At 27.6% G+C, this 13,737-nt stretch overlaps 1 protein-coding gene across 3 annotated transcripts in view; it reads right to left on the bottom strand.

The window, feature by feature from the left end:
* The window catches only part of LOC136080822 (uncharacterized), a 40,025-nt gene extending 29,035 nt beyond the window's left edge, over positions 1 to 10,990 (bottom strand). For 2 of the 3 annotated variants that reach the window (XM_065798059.1, XM_065798061.1), the window contains exon 1: positions 10,834 to 10,973. The gene's annotated coding sequence lies outside the window, so the exon portion shown is untranslated. Of the gene's footprint in view, positions 1 to 10,833 lie in introns of all 3 variants that reach the window. The other variant, XM_065798060.1, reaches the window with a different exon arrangement.
* Positions 10,991 to 13,737: the final 2,747 nt, after the last annotated feature.

Here is a 13,737-nt window from a genome sequence, read left to right as displayed (position 1 = left end):
TCACACTTAAAAAAAGGAGACTTTACAATGGATGAGTATGACTTATCTCCTGATGATTTGGAATGCTTTTGAAACCATACAGTCTAGAAAAAGTTCTGGTCTTGATGACATAGACTCTAAAGTTGTTAAAAACGTTTATGACGTTATTGAGTATCCCCTAATGTATATCTTTAATCTCTCATTAAAAAATGGAGTTTTTCCTGACCGCCTAAAATTAGCACGCGTAGTTCCAGTATTTAAAAGCGGAGATGACTCGACTTTATCTAACTACATTCTCCATACTCCCATGCTTCTCAAAAATATTGGAGCGCATAATGTATAATAGACTCTTTACATACCTTCAAAATCATAACATCCTCTACAATAACCAATACGGATTTAAAAAACGCCACTCAACTGAACATGCTGTAATAAAATTAGTTAACGAAATTTTAAGTGGCTTCGACAAAAACAAACACACCCTTGGAGTATTTATCGACCTTTCAAAGGCTTTCGATACAGTGGACCACGAGATCCTTCTATACAAACTTTATAATTATGGTATAAAAAATAAAAATTTAAAATGGTTCAGTTGCTATCTAAAAAACCGTAAACAAGCCTTATTTTACAATAAAACATACACTCCCCTTGAAATCGTCACATGTGGTGTTCCCCAGGGGTCTATTCTAGGACCTCTGCTTTTCCTAATCTATATAAATGACATATTTTTATCTTCCAGTATATTGAACTTCATTCTTTTCGCAGATGACACTCAAGCTTTCTATACCCACTCAAACATTACTACACTTTTTAATACAGTAAATCAGGAACTTGAAGAGCTGAGCGATTGGTTTAAAGCAAACAAACTTTCTGTCAACATTGAGAAATGTAATTATATCTTTTTCACAAAACCATACAATTCAGACAGACTACCATTAAAACTTCCAGATATTCTATTAGACAAAGTTAGACTAAATCGAGCGTTCTCAGTTAAATTTCTCGGGGTATTCTTAGATGAACATATTAGCTGGAAAGACCACATTAATATATTAAAACACGAAATATCTAAAAACATTGGAATTATGCATAAAACCAGTTATAATTTAAATAATGCATGCCTTAAAAGTTTTTATTTTGCATATATACATAGCTATATTAACTACTGCAATATTGCTTGGGCTAGTACCTACCAATCAAAACTAGATTTAATATATAAAAAACAGAAACAAGCATGCCGTATATTAACAAACGCAAATAGAAATGCCAATTCTAAACATTTAATGAAGGAACTGAGAATTTTTAATATCTACGAACAAAATATCTATTGCACTCTTCTGTTCATGTTTAAACTCAAAAATGATCTGGTCCCTGAAGTCTTCCATAACTTTTTTCGCCTTATTATTCACAAATATCAAACAAAATTCTCTATCAAGAACTACTACATTCCGAAAACCTTTTTAAGACAATCTAAATTCTCAATATCCAGCAGAGGACCCCAATTGTGGAACTCATTTCTAACAAACAAAATAAAAACGATAAACTCATTCCAACATTTTAAATGCGTTGTAAAGCAACAGCTACTAGACCTCAACATTAATGAAACAATCTCTTATTTTTAAAATTTTTCCTTTTTCAATTTAAATCTTCACTTTTTCTTGAAATTCTATTATATTACTTGCTTGGTTATTTAATGATGTTCATTGTAAAAAAAAAAAAAAAAAAAAAAATTATATGTCTTATAAATATTTTATTATATTTGTATTTGATTTATATTTTGTTATATTTTGTCAACGACAAAAATGGGGCAAGTTGATAAGACTATTGTCTTCTACTTGCTCCAGTCATATATTTCACGGTAAAATGTTGTACAAACTTATATTAATAATGACGAATATATATATAAAAAATATATATATATAAAATTTATAACCCCATCAAATTGAAGGGGGGTTCAAATTTTATATAGTCGTAATTTTTGAAAGCTAAAATATTTTACTATGAAATTTAAAATTTATCGATGAATACTAGTCTAGTTAAAAACAGTACAAAAAATATTTTATCAACTTGTTGCTCTCACGTTTGGGGCAGGGGGGGCACAAAATTTGGGGCTTTTTTGTTCCCAGCCTCCAATCATCGCAATTTTTTGCAAAGCATCCTTATTTGACATAAGTATAAACATATAAATGTTTGGAGTTTGCTCCATGTCTGAAAGTTAGCTATCTCAAAGACCAAAAAAAGCTGGTTCCGGCTCTGTATATATATAAATTTTCCTTCCTTTGTTTGGCCGTTGTCAGTTCTTACTGAATCTTGCAATCACTACCTTTTATTGCTACCTTTCAGACTAGCAACAGCTCTGAAATAGTCCTGGTGAGCTTTTATGTTAAAGATATGTTTTGTTTCTAGGGGCAAAGGGCCGGGGAAGGGTCGTATTAAACTTGCTCGCTTTTTTGGTACAAAATCTTGCAGTTAATTTTTCACTACCCTCTAAAATAGGTTGAGCTTTAAAACTTTCAGCAGTTGTATAGCCCCAATAAGGTTAGGATGTTGCATATTAAAGCATTTTCCAGGCCTAACAACACAAGGGGAACAAGTGCCCTTCCCACCTTTTCACCTTAACTTTTTTGTTTATTTATAAGGGAAAACATTTTAGAATAAATCTTCGAAAAGAATGTCTTTAAAAATTTTTTAAACTTACTTGTTATAATTAAGGTGATAAAAGCAAAAGCTCATATAACAGAGCACCTCAAAAATAAAAAAAATAAAACTGACTAAACATAAAATTGTTTTATTTGAAAACAGGTGAAAGTTATTTTTAAGCATTTTAATATATAGTTGAGTTTTAGTATTAGTTCATTACTTAAATTAGGTCTTTTTTTGATTTCAACAAAGACATTGTTTCCCGATTACGCAAATGCATTCGTATGTTAATGTTTTTTTGATTTTTTTTTTACTTTTTATTACATTTTAAATAAGCATTTATTACAATAATTAAAATACAAATATATAATAATAAATATATATAAATGTAATGATCGTTATTAAAAAAAGAAAAGAAAACGGAGACTCGTAGAAGACCATATGTTCTTTGGGATCTTTGGGATAACGGGAAGGTTGTTCAAGTTATCTTCATTATATAATTTTTATTTATAAAATGACGTTTTAAAAAGTATATTACATAAAAGTCTTGATTTTTTTATAAAAGTTTAAAACTGAAACTATATATATATATATATATATATATATATATATATATATATATATATATATATATATATATATATATATATATATATATATAATATATATATATATATATATATATATATATATATATATATATATATATATATATATGTGTGTGTATTAAAGTTTATGTTGAAAATATATCTTTTAATATTAAAAAAATTAAACACATTTCCAAAAAGATAAAAAGTTTGCCTATCTGAAAATGTCCAAAATAATTAATTGCTACGCTCAAAAAAATTTTAAAAAGGATTTAAAATCAATATATAACAATATAAACAAAACATAAAAAAGTCGCTATTGCTGAAATTACATATTATTTATTTTCAGAGGTTTTTTTATCTAATTTGAATTATTGCATTATGTATCCCTTTATAATAATTTCTGTTTAATAAATAGCTAAATGCATGCTTGATAGCCAGAAGTTAGAAAAAGTAGTTTGTTGTCAATGAGAAATTTTTTATATTTGGAATCTGTAGCCATTTTTAAATCTCTGGAAATACGCAAATTTTACTGCGCTTGCGCATGACTTTCACTTTCACAATCACAATCTCTTTCAACAACAATAGATTAAAGTTTTTGATGTTTTATCAACATGATCAACTAAATTAACTTGAGGGTGATTAACATGTTCAACTTAATTAATTTGGGGGCTGAAAAAAATTTTAAAAAAATTTTAAAATAAGTAATGATACACAGTAAAGCACCTTTATTTTCAATAAACAATTTTCCTAAACCAGGAGGTTACCGGCATTTTCGAAAAACGATTTTGTTCTTGTACTTCAAATTGACGAAGTTTTTCTTTAATAGTATTTTGCTCATAATAAGTTTATAGTTTTTTGCATGGCCGTTTTAATATGGCCGGACAATAGCCCAGGCATGAACCCTCTCGAGAATTCGTGTTCGATTCTTAAAGCTGATACGAGAAAGAAAATGATTACAAATAAGCAACAGTTGATAAAAATGATCATAAACTCATAGGCAAGAAATGTTGAATTGACTGGGAACTGTTACTGAACTTTACTCTATGCCAGAAAGAATACAAACATTTCTGAAAGTTAAAGTTTCTTTCACCAAGTACTAGAAAACAATCTCAGTGCTGAACTTTATATGAACAGCGTTTTTAAATGCAATTTTATTTAATTATGAGAGTTAATAAAAATGATTTCTCAAAAATTTGCTTATTTGTGACTTATTTCAATTAATTTGGTCCCCGTTTTAATTTTTATTTAATAATTAACCAATAATTTTTCACTAATAATGAATTACTATTTTTAATAAAAAATAACGCTAAAAAACGTTTTAATTTTTCTATGCTTAACAATGTATATAAAATGCATAAAAAAAAAATTCCCGACTTTACTGACACACACAAAACATGCATAAATTCAAATATATTCTCTTTTTTTTAGTAACCTATTTCTCTGTAAAATATTAAGCTTTATCCTAAAACAGCATTCATTAACTATATTAAACTAAAACTAATCTAATTTTTTTTGCAAAAAATGTTTGCGCCATTATGTTTGTGTCTCTTAACGTTATGGGTTGTGTTCTGTTCAATAGTCCTCTTCAATTTTGTTCTGGTAAATTATCTTGAACTATCCTTATTCCATTTTTAAAATCTAAAAAGCATGGGCTAGTGACATTTTTGTAATACTGTAATGTAATATGATATCCTGGCCGTTTTGTTTGATATATAGATTTGACTTGCAGTTTCCACAAGTTTTAGTTGTCCAAACACAGAAAACACAGAAACAGACTCAGTTCTTATTTTTTGGAATAAAATTTTGCTTATTGAGGTCTTATTTTGTATTTAAATTTTTTTTTATATTTATTTAAAATTATCTTAATTTAAATAAGTTAGTGAACAATTGAAGTTATTTTTTGCAACCAATTTGTCTGAATTTGAACGTATTAGTGGTAATCATTTGTAGTTAGCCTCTAAAATAAAAAATTTATAGTTAGCCTCTAAAATAAAAAAGATTTCATTTGAGGCACAAACAAAAGTTTTTTTTGTTTAAGTAGTTTTAACGAAAAAAACCCTTTTATTAGCAGGTAAGTTTTGTAAACTTTACCTGTTATTAGAAACCTACCAGTTATTAGAAATTAATTACCTGTTATTAGAAACCTTACCTGTTATAGAAATTACGAGTTATTAGAAACCTTGAAACCTCCTCACTTTTTAAACGTTTTACATTTTAAGAAAAAGGTCATAAATAAAAAAAGAAAAAAAAGACTTTAAATAAATCATCGTTTTGTCAAACCTTTTTTGTATTTTGTATAAACTTTATTTAAACAAATGTTATTATAATTTAAAAACTGATCTATATAAAAAAGACGAGATGAGTTTTCACTCATCCGTTTTTTCACAGGAACGGAAAAAATAATCACGTGGGCATCCGTAGTATAAGTTTTAATTTGTCCTCCGGACAAAAATAAAATCTATATTACGCATGTTATCCGCTCTATACTACGCATGTTATCCGCTCTATACTACGCATTTTATTCGTTCCCTTCAAAAAATTGAATGAGTGGAAACTCATCCAATTTTTTAAAGGAAACGGATAACATGCGTATATATATATACATATATATACATATATACATATATATATATATATTTATATATATATATATATATATATATATATATATATATATTGTATATAAGCATATATACAATATATATATATATATATATATATATATATATATATATATATATATATATATATATATATATATATATATATATCTATATATATATATATATATATATATATATATATATATATATATATATATATATATATATATCTATATATATATATATATATATATATATATATATATATATATATATATATATTGTATATATGCTTATATAACTAATGACATCTTTAAACTTCATTTAAACAAAAACATTTGAACATGTCAAAATATCTATATAAAAAAGAACTTCCTCTATCAAAACAATATCTTTGTTTAATGAAATTTTTCTTATGGTAAAGGTTTTTTAAAAAGACCATAAAAAAATGTTATCTAATAAAAACAAATGATCACCAAACTTTAAAAACTAATTTAAAGTTTCCTTGATTAAAATAAACTTTTAAACTGCTGTTTACACATGAAGACTTTTTGTCAGCAGTTTAAAAGTTTATTTTAATCCTTGATTAAAATAAACTTTTAAACTGCTGACAAATGTGCTTCTTACGTAACTTCTTGGTTTCAGGCCGGCATGTAATCTTTTATTTCCTTGCGACGATTCCAAGTCAAGTCTCACTTTTCTTACTGGTTTTCCTCTCATTGTGCTACCTAAAAATAAAGTTGAATTGTTTGCTAGGAACTTTACATCAATCTTATCTCTTGATTCCACTAATCAAATCCTAACTGATATGGCAGACAAACAGGTTGATCCGTTGCTTGACATTCGTATCACTCAAGCTCTAAGTCTAAAGTGATTCCCTGCTTAGACTCTTCTACAGCTTGTGGTTTGGACAATACAACTGCAACAGTCTTGCAGAAGTTTTCTCCGGAACAATCGTCTATACTTTCAAATCTATTTAACAAGTGATTATCAGAGTCTTGTTTTTTAGCTGGAAAGCGGCATCTCTTATCCTTATTTTCAAAAGTTTTGGAGAGCAATCTGACTTGTCTTAATACTGTCCCATTAGTCTTCTTACTATCATAATCAAGGTTTTTAAGCCTTTAACAAACACTTAATATCTCATCTTGAATCTAATAACTCACTTTCTGATCATCATTATGAATTTCGATTCTACTGCTGGTTTGTTAACGGTAACAACTGATAGGTTTTATCGTGTATTTTATAGATGCGGAGAAGTTAAGGCTATTGCTTTTGATATTTCTAAAGCCATTGATAAAGTTTGGCATGCTGGTCTTTTCCATAAGCTCTTTTCTTACGGTGTATTAGAAAACATCTTTAAGATGTTTCTTAATACATCGTAATTCTTCCTTACAAATTGTAGTTTGAAAATTGTCCTCAATGGACAGCACTCTTCTTTGTTTCTGTAACTTTAGGTGTTCCTCAAGGTTCTATCCTAGGCTCTATTCTTTTTTTAATTTACATTAACAATCTTCTAGAAATTCTCACATCTAAGGTGCCGTTGTTTGCTGATGATACTACCATTTATTCTTGTCTTGATAAGTAGCCAACTCTCTCTGATTGCTTGGAATGGGCATTTGAGCTCGAAAAGGATCTCACTTATACAGTCTCACTTATACAGATCTCACTAATCACCATAGCATGTGGCTCTCAATGGTTGGTGAACTCTAACTCATGTGAAACTTTTTTTTTTTTGAGCTAATCGTAATTGCAACAATTTAGATCTTTCTATATTTATGAACAGTAATGCATTCAATGAGTCATCTATCCTTCGTCTTCTACAATCTTCTAAGATTAACTCTTTATTGGAAAGTAAGAGTTAATTCTAGAAGATTTCCGATCTTTATTGGAAATCATATGTCAAATCGATATATCATCTCTTTATCATGCTTTCCACTTTCTTACTCCGGATTCTATTTTTTATATCTATGAATCTCAAGTCTGTTCTTTTTTGGAATATTGTTGCCATATCTGGGGCGGATCTTCAAATGATGCCCTTTCTCTTTTTGACAAGGTGCAAAAACGAATTACAAACATAGTTGGACCTGTTTTTGCAGTCAACCTTCAACCGTTGTCATATTGTTGTAATATTGCTTCTCTTTCTCTTTTCTATAAATACTATATAATGGGCGCTGCTCTAAAGAGCTAGCGTCTTTTATGCCATTTAATAAAACTTATTCTCGTGTTACTCGTTATTCAATTTAGTCTCATCCTTTCAATGTGGCTGTTACTAAGTTACCCAAAAATTCTTACTTGTCTAGTTTTTTTCCTCGAAAAAAACTAGACAAATTAGTTTAGTTTATCTTGCTTTCCTGATTCATATAGTTAGTAATCTTTTAAGTCATCTGTTAATCGTTATCTTGATTTATAAAGTTCGTTTTTTCTCTTCCAGTAACTTCCAACTCTAGTAATGGTTGCTTGTAGCCTTGTTAGAAGAAAAGATTTTAAAAAAAAATTAAGATACTATAAGACATGACTGATTTTTACAGAAAATCACAGATTTCATAGCCGGGAAAATTTCTCACAATAAAATATAATAGTAAAAAAAGCCTATATTCAAAGTAAATAATAGTAAAAAAAGCCTAGCTTTATATTCGCCTGTTTGGTTGTGAAAAAAAAAAAGAGATAAAAATCTCATTAATATTCTACCTGCATGTGAACCTTTAGTGAACCTTTCTTTTTTTCTAATAATAATAAAATAATAATTTCCAAAACTTACTATGTAATATTATTTAGTTAGAAATTTCTGATTATAAAAACAAAATTTCTGAATATAGGAAGTATAGGAGTATAAGCTTCAGATATATTTAAAAATATTTGATTGCACAGTTGTGGTCCACAGAGTGGACCTTACAGTAATGTGGAGCTTACATGTGATGTACAGGGGTAGATCTCGAATTTTCCGTAATTGATGACTGTTATCATATCGAAACAATATAATCAAGCAATTAATAGAATTGTAAACAAACACGCTTTTAAAATACTAAAATTGAAGTTGAATTTCTACTTTTGCAATGCGCATAAGTAAAGAATAAAGTCAATTTATTTTAGGTGTAAAATTGTTTCGCCGACAGAGGTTAGTTTATTTCAAGGAAAGTTAATCTACTTCGAAATTGATTAACATCCCGGGAAATTTGCTACCCAACGGGATTTAGTTTAATAGGCCGAGTGAATAAAAAAAAGCATTTGCTTGTACTCAGCGTTTTTGGAGTAACTGTATAACTTTATATGAATTAAAGTTTGACCAAAATTGCTTAAGTTTTTACAAGCCTAAAGCTGAACAATTACTGGGTAAAAGCAATTGCTTTTTTTTTTCACCCGGCCTATTATGGGGGTTTATCGATTTCACAACACCGGCACATCTAATTTTACTTTCGAAATTAAAACCGAATAGATACGTTTTTGTCGCAATCCAGACGAAAACTAAAAACACGTTGATTTCAAGGGATATTTTACTTGTGTTTTTACGTTATTTTTGCACTTGTTATGTAAACTTAGTATAATAATATATTACGTTTTTGAAACGGTGAAACCATTAATAAAAATTTTAAATTTGTATTGTTTTTTCGGTAAATAGTAATATTCATTCAGTAATATTCAGTAATTTCATGGAATTGAAATAAATATAAGTAATATTGAGTAATTTCATGGAATTGAAATCTTATGCTTGACACATCGTGTTTTTTTCTTGTATTTTTCACTTTTTGTTTTCAGGACTTTTAAACGTGCAACACAAACTCCGTTAAAAGTTACGCATGGTTTCACGAATAACCTTTTACGGAGTTGTGCCGGATGATTGATACACAAAATACGTTCATTTAGATTACTGATTTTACTGAGCCATTTAAAAGTAAAAAATGAGTTAAGTTTTTCAACATAAGTACTTTAAATAGATCAAAAATTCTTGCTCTTAACAAAAACATAAGAAACATCGTTCAAAAACATTGCGTAAAATATCTTTTATTGTTGCTAAATAAAGATGGAGTCTTGAATTAATTTTTCTGCTAAATTTTTTACAAGTAACAACAATTCTACATTATAGAAACCTTTTAGTATACAAAAGCATATCGTCGCATGAGAATTATGTTGTGAGAACTTAACTTTCGATATTTAATTTTAAAATGTTTTTATTATTCTTTATAGTTATAAATTACAAGTCGTTTATATTATTATGGTTTCATTAGTAAGAATATATTATTATTCATAATATTTTTAAAGTTGTTTGTTTTTATTATTAATTATTAATTAAAACTTTAATCGTTAGATTCTTTTAACATAAAAAAATGCAGATAGAACCCAATAATTCTCATGCGACGATATGTAGAAAACAATTACTACCGCACTACGTCAATGTCGTAAAATTACTATAGCAACAATAATTTCAAGTTATAACAAAAATCTTATTGTTTTATGCATACAACGGTTACTGGCTTAAAAATAGCTCAAAACCTAAATGAGTAATATTTTATATGTTTTTACTTTGGTATATTATAGTATAGTACATATGCTTATACTTTGCCATATAAATGCTATAAAAATTACAAAAGCTATAAAACATTATAAATACATAATCAAAAAATATATTAAAATTGTTAATAGTTTTCTTTTTACTGGTAAAATACAGACTATTTATAATTACTTAGTTTACTGGCATTTGGTATCATTTATGTTTACTCTTTTATTTTAATCTTTACAACTCCTATAAAATTGCTAATACAGAAATAATAAGATTGCTTATACAGAAAACTAAAATAAAAAAATATTTTTTACGGCAAGGTGCAATGTATTTTGCCGCAAGGTGGTGCACTATTATTTCTGTGCGTTTGGCGCAGAACTCTTACCGCATGAAATCACCCAATTTAGAACTACTCGTTTTAAAACAATTTTCAATGAATATTACTTATTTTGTGTTTTGCAGTATAAAATAAAAATTAAAAACTATTAATCTTTGTTTATATCGTTTAAAAGAAATAAATTTAAAATACCCTTAACTTCCAAGTCGATTATAGTTCTTCATTTCAACCGCCGCATGCAATTTGATAGTAAAAGAATTTATTAATGTCTATAAAATGAGAATTAAAGTTCTTTTAATTTTTATTAAAAGAATCTTAAAACACTTTTATCTCTATCGTAATAAAATTCTCCTCCGTAACTAAATTTTCCATTTTAGCAAGTTTATAAATTACGTCATTAGAGTAAATTTTTTAGTACAATTTTGTTTTTAAATAAGATATTGGAATTACTTAAATGCTTATGAAGCATATATAAATATAAGGCTTTTTTATCTAAATCCATTTCAAATTTTCAGAAAAAGTATAAAATAATTAAGAAATGGTATTAAGGTATTAAGAGAAAAGTAATAATAGTTTTGTTTCTGATTGATACAGGAGCAGTGCGACAGTATGATTGCATACAGGACCCGTGCGACTCTATAATTGTATACAAGACCGGTGAAGGTATCCCAAGAATGAGTGAGGCTTGTTCTAAGTAAATATTGTTATTTTTTGGAGGCTGAAAACCTTATTATGTGGCTTAATAACATCAATGCCACGATGAGTCATCCCACCAATATTATCAAATTTGGCAGCGCTTATATGAGCGTAGATAAACTGGTCATAGGTGTATCTTGTGTGCTAATATAACTGAATGACTTAATATGGCCATCTTTAATTAGGTTTCTTGAAACTAAATTCAAGAAATATATTTAATCTTTTAAATTTTATTACTAGATTAAATTGTAAAAGTTTCATGATCTTAAGTTTTTTTTATACAAAATGCAAAATGCTAATCTTACTGTTTTATCATCTAACCTTTTATCTTTAATCTTTCTTTTTATTTTATTCTTTTTTATCTCACAAAAGAGGCTTAATGACTTTATTAACAAATTATTTTAGTTTGTTTTTTTCAAATAACAAACGTATCAAAACAGAGATATTTTATAAAGCTACAAACTCTCAAAGATATTTAAATTATTGCAGTCACCAACCTTCATTACAGCTAAAAGAAGTTTCAATACAGTCTTGCGCATAGAATTGTGTTTATATCAAAATACATCAAAGAAAATATCCGTTTAGAAAAATAAAACTATGGCTTCAAGACTATTTTCTACCTGAGAATGTTATAGGAAAAGCATTTATTGATGCAAAATTGTTTGGACCATCACAACAAAAAATAATTTAAGAGCTTTTCTTAAGTCACCGCGTTTTATAGTCTAAACTGCAAGCCTTACGAAAACTAACTTTCTATTAAGTCTATCCACTAATAAAAGAATAAATGAGATTTTTCCAACACACATCCAGTAATAGCTTACCATCATTAATTTACCGAAACAACTTATTTCCGCTAAGTTTGATTTGTAACATCTAATAAAAAATATATAACTGTTTAAATGTAAAGATACTTGCTGCAAAATTTTTGTAAATAAAACCTGTTTTATTTACAAGATGCTGCAAAAAAATTTTATTTGCAAGAAGTAGAAAACTTTTTAACATGGTTTTTTTTTTAATATTTGGAAAGTTACATTACTTGTAACAACATAATGTGATTTATCATATAAATTGTTTCGATTTTGGTTTCTTAATAACAAGTTTTTGACAAAAATGACAAGATCCTAATAACAAAACCGTTCCTGACCCTTCCTGACCCTGACCCTACTGACAAAAATTGACCCTTAATGAAAAAACCATGACACTGCCAATGACACTGCCAACGATTAAATAAAAAAAGTTATGGAACAGTTATTCCTTATTATATTAATTTAACAATACTCTGTTTAAAAAAAATTGAAAAAGGTCATCCATAACAACAGTATCTTAATTAAAAAATATTTACACTAAAAAATTGAAGATTTGCACAACAACACTTAAACAAGAAGAAGTACTGATGAAATCTTTTTATATGAAATAATTTTGTTAAATTTCTACATTACTAAATCTTTTCAAGAAATAAATAATAATAGTTAAATGTTGTAAACAAAAAATAAATGATGTCATTCCAACGTAATATATAAGTCAGTACTGTAAACTCATCCGTACGTGCACCGTACAAATGAGTTTCCCGTTCCTCGTACTATGGGGAACTTAAAAGGAAAGGGAAAAATAATTACGCGAGCATCTGTAGTTTTACTTTGAACAAATTAAAATTTGTAACATGCATGCTCAATTAGTTATTGTTTACTTTCCCTTTTTTCGTTCTCCTAGAAAAAAGATTGAGTGGAAATTGACTTTTAAAAGTTTTTTAGTTTTACTAAAAAAATGTTTTCTAATGATGAGTCATTACCAAGTCACCATTGCCACATTTTAAAGTATTTCGACTTAATTTCCAGTATTGAAAACGCTGTATTTCGATGGCTTCGATGAATTTTTCTATTTTAGTTGTTTGAAAAAAAAAGCGTAAAAAAAGTGTAAAAATTGTTTTCCTTGTTTCACCTCGTGTGCAATCAAGCTGGTGTAAAAATTGTTTTCCTTGTATATACCTCGTGTACAATCAAGCTGGTATACTTCCGGGTGGTTTTTGATTTATCTATTAGTTTAAATTATTACAGCATTGTGTATTATTTAAGGAATTACCAAAACGGAAGGTTGTTATAAAGCCAACTTTACGAAGTCCTTGTCTAATTTAGGTACCCATGATAAAATAGTTCGATTTATGACGTCAATCTTTTAAGATAAGGGTGGTTTGGTTAAAACATTTATAATTTTTTGGAATATCCAGATATTGTTTATATCATTGCTTTTTCTTTGAATTTTTCTTTGAAAATCCTTATGCTAATACAGAGGCTAAATAGTTTATGAAAATTTGTTAAAGAAAATTCAGTTCGTTCGCCAGTTCATTAATATCGTTGTCTAAACTTTCTTTAAAAGTTTTTAATAAAAAAGATGCCAATAAAA

This window comes from Hydra vulgaris, chromosome 05 (genome assembly GCF_038396675.1).
Source record: "Hydra vulgaris chromosome 05, alternate assembly HydraT2T_AEP".
NCBI lineage: Eukaryota > Metazoa > Cnidaria > Hydrozoa > Anthoathecata > Hydridae > Hydra > Hydra vulgaris.
Note: the sequence above shows the minus strand (reverse complement) of the source record. Positions and strands in the feature narration are given on the sequence as shown.